Here is an 8,082-nt window from a genome sequence, read left to right as displayed (position 1 = left end):
GGAACGGCTGTTGCATCGCATTCTGATTGTTACTCCAGCTGAAGTTAGGATGATTCCAGTTGTCAGGATGATAAGTGTCTGGAACTGGTTGTTGCGATCTCTGAAAGTTGCTCACAAACCGAGCTGAGTCACTAGATATAGCGCATTGCTTCATCGCATGCGAACCTGCACATAGCTCACAAACACTAGTTATCTAATTAACACCCAGGTTAGCCAAAGAATCGATCTTCATAGACAACTCCTTTAGTTGAGTAGTGATAGCCATAGCTGTATCCACCTCAAGAACTCTTGTTACCTTGCTCTGTGGCAATCTCTGAGCTGGATACTGATATTCATTAGCAGTCATCAGTTCAATTAGATCATAAGCTTCCTCATAGCTCTTTGCCCATAATGTTCCACCTTCTGCTGCATCGAGCATGGGTCTGGAATGTGCTCCCAACCCATTGTAAAAATAATTGATGATCATCCAATCAGGCATTCCATGATGAGGACACTTCCTAAGCATCTCCTTGTAGCACTCCCAAGCTTCATATAAAGATTCTCCTGATTGCTGTGCAAATTGAGTAAGAGCATTCTTGATTACAGCTGTCTTCGCCATAGGGAAGAATTTAGTAAGAAACTTCTGAGCAAGATATTCCCAAGTAGTAATCGAACCAGCTGGTAGAGAGTGTAACCAGCTCTTAGCCTTGTCCCTCAGAGAGAATGGGAACAGTCTTAGCTTCACAGCATCTTCAGAAACACCATTGAACCTGAAGGTGTCGCAGATCTCTATGAAATCTCTAATGTGCGTATTAGGATCTTCCATTGGAGAACCCCCAAACTGGACTGAAGTATGTACCCATTGAATTATGCCAGGCTTGATCTCAAAGGTATTAGCTGTGATAGCTGGCCGGATAATGCTAAATTGAATATCATTGATCTTGGGTTGAGAAAAATCCATCAAGGCTTTCATTCGTGCTGCTGGATCTCCCATTGTAATGAGTACCTGAAACACAAACAAATAAACCGTGAAAGTAAAAGAATTCGAGTCAGTGAACTTTAACGACCACTGATGACAAGCACATAAACAAAAAATTAACACCGAGTCCCCGGCAGCGGCACCAAAAACTTGTTAGGGCAAAAACTGAAGGGTTTTTAGCACATAAATGCAACGAAAACGTAAATTAAAATCTTAAAAAAAAACCGAAACCCTCCGCAGGATCCATGCGAAAAATAATATTTAATTCGTAGTTCAGTATGTTTACCTTAAGAAGCTTTACGTTAATGGAAAGATGGAGGTCTCTAATAGCGATCCAAGAACGATGAACGGAGATCCCTAGCAGCTGCTCCTCAATTGTGAAGCACTCCACCGGTATCAACCAAGGGATCAAAATAATGGACGGAGGAAGAGGTTGAGAGAATTAGTTGCCTCCCTCTCTTTTCTACTTTAGAATTAGGGTTTTTATATTATTCTTTGGTTGAGGCAAATAGGGTTTATAATAGTATATTTATAGGCAAAATTTTCAGCTGAAAATTTTCCCATAAAATATTATTATTATTAACCCTTTAATTGATTATTCTTATTAACCAATTAACTAATAATTAAAACACCTTTTAATCATTAATCCCTTTTCTAAACACTTTAGAAAAATAATTCTCTCACTTGATTTAATTTCCAAAATTAAATTCTTAATTAATAATATTAAGAACTTTTCTTAATTAATTTTATAATTAATTAAATCTCATTTAATCAATTATTAAATTTTCTAATTATTTATTTATTTCACAAATAAATAATTATCAGCCATTATTAATTAATTCCTCCACCATTAAATCATTCTCTTTTATGGTGTGACCCTGTAGGTTCAATATTAAGCCGGTAGTAGAAATAAATAATAATAAAACTATTTTATCATTATTTATATAAATTCTCTAATTTATTAAATATGATTAATTAATAAATTAATCATGTTTATTCTATATCGTGAGGGATACTTCTCAGCATATCGCGACTATCCGGATAATACGAATTCACTGCTTAGAATACCAAGAACCTATTCAGTGAATAGTTACCGTACAATTAATTCCTTCTACCCTGCAATGTCATGATTAAATACAAGGCATGGAACTCGTGTCAAGCCTATCTTATTTAATCATATGCTTTCTCATTCACTATGTTTAGTTCTAATTAATGTGAATTAGAAACTCCTTTCTAAATTCATTCACTCTGGCCAGAGATTCCTGAACTAGCATAAGTGGATCACCATTGAACATTTTCTTCCTTTCACTGAAAGGGGTAGATCCTTTATTGATCATACACTATCTTCATGTATAAATTCCTACACCCAGTAGAGCCCTTATTATTGTCCCTGGAGACTAAAAACTAAACCAAAGTATAGTTCAGTGTACACAAGATGACTATGATGACCTCAAGTCTAAGGATACTTGTACAACTATCACTATGTGAACAGCTACTGACACGTGAGTGAACTCCATCAGTTGTTCATCTGTGTGAGTCATGTTCAGTGAACTTATTCTATAATAAGTACCAACATACTAGCTATAGTGTCACCACACAAATGTCAATGAGAACAGACATCCTTCATAATGAAGCAAGCATAGTATGTACCGATCTTTGCGGATTACTAATTACCAGTTAGTAATCCTACGACCAGGAAATATTTATGTTCAGATTTATCATCTTTTTAGGTCTCATTATTATGATCTCATCATAATCCATAAAAAGCTTTACTCTAAACTATGGTATATCTTATTTAAACACTTAAATAGATAAAGCCCGCAATAAAACCAAAACAAGTCTTTTATTAATAACAATGAAATCAAAACAGATTACATAAAAGTTATTCCTAAATCATCATACATGATTGGACTTAGGACACATCTCTTTCAAAAACACGCGCTAATATTCACCCAAGTATACGCGTTCAAATCAGATTCGTTCACACAGAGACTGGTTTAGGTTAAGTTCAATTTATGCACCTATGCAACAATGTATGGTTATCGCTCAATGCTAAGACAAATAACAAATTGGGTTTTTATTAAACTAAAAGATTATACTAAATAACATTAACTAAGAGAATTGAGGTTGAATTACTATATATGACAAACATGGGATTCTAACTTCATTAAATACTTCATTCAATAGCCTTATTGTTCTTAACCTTAGCGTGTGATGGTGATGACACTAATCAGATAAAACTGATAAATGCCAAATTTCATTGCACGAGTACCATTCTACCAGACATCCATAAAAGAGATAGAAGCTGAATAGGTACCAATTATATTGAGACCCTATATGTCTATAGAATTTGACAACATAACGGTTTAAGTACAAGTTATCTATCTTGATTACATAGGGCAAGTAAAACGGTTAGAGTTACCTACTAATCATGTATACAATACATGAACCTATGCTAGCATGGCAAGTTCTAAACCTCTATATTCACTTTCGCTTCAATAGAGATTAACACACTATCTAATATGTTAGCTACGCACATAAGATGACTAAGCACAACAAATACTAGGATATCAATCAATCACCACACACCAAGATAACGAAACAAATTAATTATTGAAATCCATAAGTAAATCTGCTAGAATCCCATGATAACGATTAGTCCATAATTGAACTCATTGTCGCCATGGGTTCCAATGAAAGCATGGTATAAAACAAGGTCTTAATAAACTGAATAATAATTAAAGTATGAATAAACGAGATCTAGGTTCAATAAGAACGAAAACGAGCATCCAAAGTTACAACTAATTCAAAGAATCACTAGTTGAAAACAAGATATTCTTTTTCGGAGTTGTTATGTGCTTCTAGGTCTTCTCCTTGGTATTCCAATCTTCCCGAATGATGAAAGCCCTTTTTTAAGTATATATACGCCCCTAGTGGACCTGGACCCTTAAAATCGTCAAATTCCACTCAAAAAAGGCTTTTTCAGCAAAATCAGCGACCAACCGCGCCTTGAGCGGGCGCTCAGATCTCCTGAGCGGGCGCTCAGATCTCCTGAGCGGGCTCTTAGACAGCTTCTGGAAAAAAATCTGATGAATCTTGTTTTGGCCATAACTTGAGTTCTACTCGTCAGAATTAGGCGATTCAACTGCCCACACGAAGCTATTGAGATTCTCTACAACTTGACAGTGTCCATGGCTTCCAATTTTGATCACTTTTTATCATATTTCCTTTAAAAGCTCTTTTCTTCATATAATTGATATATGAAATGCAATAACACAAAAACACATCAAAATACCAACAACTTGAGTCCAAAACACCGATTTAAGCTTGTAATAAAGCGTTCCAAGTGGATATAAAATCCACTTATCAATTTTGGTTGTGACTCCACATTTATTGGAGCCACATCAAACTGAATTTGTGAAGGTGCAGTGACTGTGTCTTTAGTACCAGTTTGTACAGTGTGTGTACCCTGTGCATTCCCAAGGGTTTTAGATTTCTTCTTTCTGGCATAAGTTTGGGGTGAGCTTGTGTCCCTAACCCTCTTAGCATGTGCTCTTGTTTGAGAGCTTTGTTCAATAACTACATCCTTTTGGGAGGATGCAGCTAGAAATGAGCTTTTATCCTTTTTAAGCACTGTAGTTTGTTGGGAAACTGCAGTGTGGCTAAGCTGGGATCCACTCAACTCTCTATCCTTATTCTTAGGGTTTCTTTTATGTTCACCCCTTCCCTCACCTATCTTGCCCTCCTTCACACTCCCCTCTTTGGTTTTAGTGGATTTTGTAACTGGCATCTTTTGAGAGATACCAGAGGGGGCTTTCTTAGATTTGGATTTTGAAATAACTGCAGGTTTGGTGGCTTGGGTAGGCAACTATTGGGTCATTGACACAGTTGCCATTGCCACAATAGAACTCAAAGAAATTAGTGAGGTTGGAATAGTGGTAGGGATAGATGAACTTACCTCACTTACCTTAGGTGCTTGCATTACAGGAAAATAGAATAATGGCACATCCTTGTGATGATTGGCCCTGTTCAAATCTGCAATGAGCCTTCTCTCTTAAACCCAACAATCTAATTTGTTGTTAGAATTCTCAAGCACAATCTCTTCACAGAGGTGGTTAGCTAACATCATAAAGAATCTAGCATAATACACACTTTTACCTCTTTTATTTAACTCTCCTAATTTAAAACCTAACTCAAACAAGATAAGTCACTGAAATTATAGAATTTATCTGTAACTAGCATGTAAAGCATGTTAAGCATGGATATATTGACTGAATCAAAATTACTGATTTTTTCTGAAAAGACCTTTGTCACAACATCACACATAAAACTCCATTCTTTCCTAAGACCCATTCTCCTAATATCACTTAACTTAGAAGTAGAAAGAGCATAGTTCATGGAATTAAGCATATTGATTATATCAGTGTCAGTGTGTGGTGAGGTCACAGTGTTATCAAGAATCTTGAAATATGGTTTTATAACATCACTATTGATACAGAACTCTTTACCTTTAATGGTGAGTGTGATTGTCTTATATGTTGAGTTGTAGGTAGCAGTGGTCCACATCTCTTCAACAACTTCACAAAAGATTGTGGGTGAATCCAGTATGTCATAGTTAAGCTTGCAATTTTTCACAAAGTTCATCATCTTGTGATAGTCACCAGATTGCTGAATACCCTTGTTCACTAGTGCAGTGAAATTGTTCTTCTCATAAATGAACCCAGTTTGACACATAATCTTTACAACAGGTGCCATTGTTAGAGAATAAGAGCTTGAAGAGAAAGAGAGTAAGTGCTTTGAGAGAGAATGAAATTTGAGCAGTTGAATTTGAGAAAGATAAAAGAAAAGCAATTGAAATGAAATAAGCTTTTATACTATCTCAAAAATAACAGTTAAAAATAATAAAGTAAAATAAAGTAACCAATAGAAATTGCCTAAAATAGCCGTTTAAAAATAAACTATAAAAATTCCACCCATTATCCGTCGTGTTATGCTTACAAACTGTAAGTATACTCGATGGATAATGTACAGGGAATTAACGGCTGAGATTAAGACAATTCGACGGATGAGGATAAACTATTATCTGTCGAGTCATAAAATATTCCAGAAAAATAATTGATTTTATTAGCAAATAGTATACCGACGGATGATCAAACTCGATGGATAAAGATCATCCATCGAGATGTAAATTTTGACTTAGCCAAAATTTTATCCAAGACTGAAAAATCAATTAAATTTCTGGTTGCATTACAACTTGCAAATTAACTCATATAGATTTAAGAATAATTAAGCATACCTAACTCACTTACCAACCTTGAAAAGGTGGATTCATCCAGTGGCTTGGTAAAAATATCTGTAAGCTGCTTCTCACTTGGAACAAAATGCAGTTCTACAGTACCATTCATTACATGTTCCCTTATAAAGTGGTACTTGATATCTATGTGCTTTGTCCTTGAATGTTGTACTGGATTTTCAGTGATGGCAATTGCACTTGTGTTATCACAAAAAATAGGAATCCTTTCAACTTGCAAACCATAGTCTAGCAATTGATTTTTCATCCATAAAATATGAGCACAGCAACTGCCAGCAATAATATATTCAGCTTCAGCTGTAGATGTAGAAACTGAATTTTGCTTTTTACTGAACCAGGACACAAGCTTGTTTCTTAGAAATTGACAGGTTCCTGTTGTACTTTTTCTATCAATTCTTCAACCTGCATAATCTGCATCTGAATAACCAGTTAGATCAAAACCAGAATCTCTAGGGTACCAAATGCCAAGTTTTGGTGTTCCCTTGAGATATCTGAAAATTCTCTTAATAGCTATTAAGTGAGATTATCTAGGATCAACCTGAAATCTAGCACATAAACATGTAGCAAACATTATATCTGGTCTATTAGTTGTTAAGTACATAAGTGAGTCAACCATGCCCCTATAACTTGAAATATCCACAGACTTTTCAGTAGTGTTTAATTCAAGCTTAGTTGTAGTAGCCATGGGAGTTTTTGGAGATGTGCAATCCACTAGATCAAACTTCTTTAAAAGATAAAAAATATATTTAGTTTGACTAATGAATATTCCATCACTAACTTCCTTAACTTGTAAACCAAGAAAGTAAGTCAGTTCTCCCATCATAATCATTTCATACTTACTTTGCATCAATTTGGCAAACTTTTTGCAAAGTTTCTCATCTGTAGAGCCAAAAATAATATCATCTATATAAATTTGAACAAGTATACTAGAGCCATTCTGAAAAATAAATTTTTATCTACAGTACCTCTTGTGAAGTGATTTTCCAAAAGGAACTTTGATAAAGTGTCATACCAGGCTCTGGGTGCTTGCTTCAGTCCATAAAGTGCTTTCAAAAGATAATAGACATGTTCTGAAAATTTGGATCTTCAAAACCAGGAGGTTGACTGACATAGACTTCCTCCAAATCTCCATTCAGAAAGGCACTTTTGACATCCATTTGATAGACTTTGAAATTGGCATGGGCTGCATAGGCTAAGAAGATTCTGATGGCTTCAAGTCTTACAACAGGAGCAAATGTTTCATCAAAATCTATACCTTCTTGTTGACAATAGCCCTTAGCAACCAATCTAGCTTTGTTCCTGACTACTATACCATTTTCATCCATCTTGTTTCTGAATACCTATTTGGTGTCTATTGGATTCTTTCCTTTAGGCTTGGGCACCAGCTTCCATACATTATTCCTTTCAAATTGGTTTAGCTCCTCCTGCATAGCTAAAATCCAATCAGGATCCAACAAAGCTTCTTCTACCTTCTTTGGTTCTTCCTTGGAAAGAAAGCTGCTGTATAGACATTCTTCTTGAGTTGCTCTTCTGGTTTGAACTCTAGAGGAAACATCACCAATAATAAGCTCAAAGGGGTGATCTTTTGTCCATTTACTTTGTTGAGGTAGATTAGCTCTAGATGAAGAGGCCTCATAGTTGTCTTGATGTGTGATTAAGTTTTGACTGTTAGAAACTCCCCCTGAGTTTGTGGATCTTTGATTTGAGAAAGGGGAACTTTCTGTAGGTGATCTCTCTTGACTTCCTGCTCCTTTTGATAACCCGACGGATGGTGAATTTTGAGTACCGACGGATGAAGCTGGTTGTCTCCCGA

At 35.6% G+C, this 8,082-nt stretch overlaps 1 non-coding gene across 1 annotated transcript; it reads left to right on the top strand.

The window, feature by feature from the left end:
* Positions 1 to 476: 476 nt before the first annotated feature.
* LOC141670064 (small nucleolar RNA R71) lies at positions 477 to 583 on the top strand. The gene has a single exon (XR_012554313.1). It is a non-coding gene; the product is annotated as a small nucleolar RNA R71 (small nucleolar RNA).
* Positions 584 to 8,082: the final 7,499 nt, after the last annotated feature.

Source organism: Apium graveolens, chromosome 6 (genome assembly GCF_009905375.1).
Source record: "Apium graveolens cultivar Ventura chromosome 6, ASM990537v1, whole genome shotgun sequence".
Classification (NCBI taxonomy): Eukaryota; Viridiplantae; Streptophyta; class Magnoliopsida; order Apiales; family Apiaceae; genus Apium; species Apium graveolens.
The sequence above is the reverse complement of the archived record's forward strand: the minus strand, read 5'-3'. Positions and strand labels throughout refer to the sequence as shown.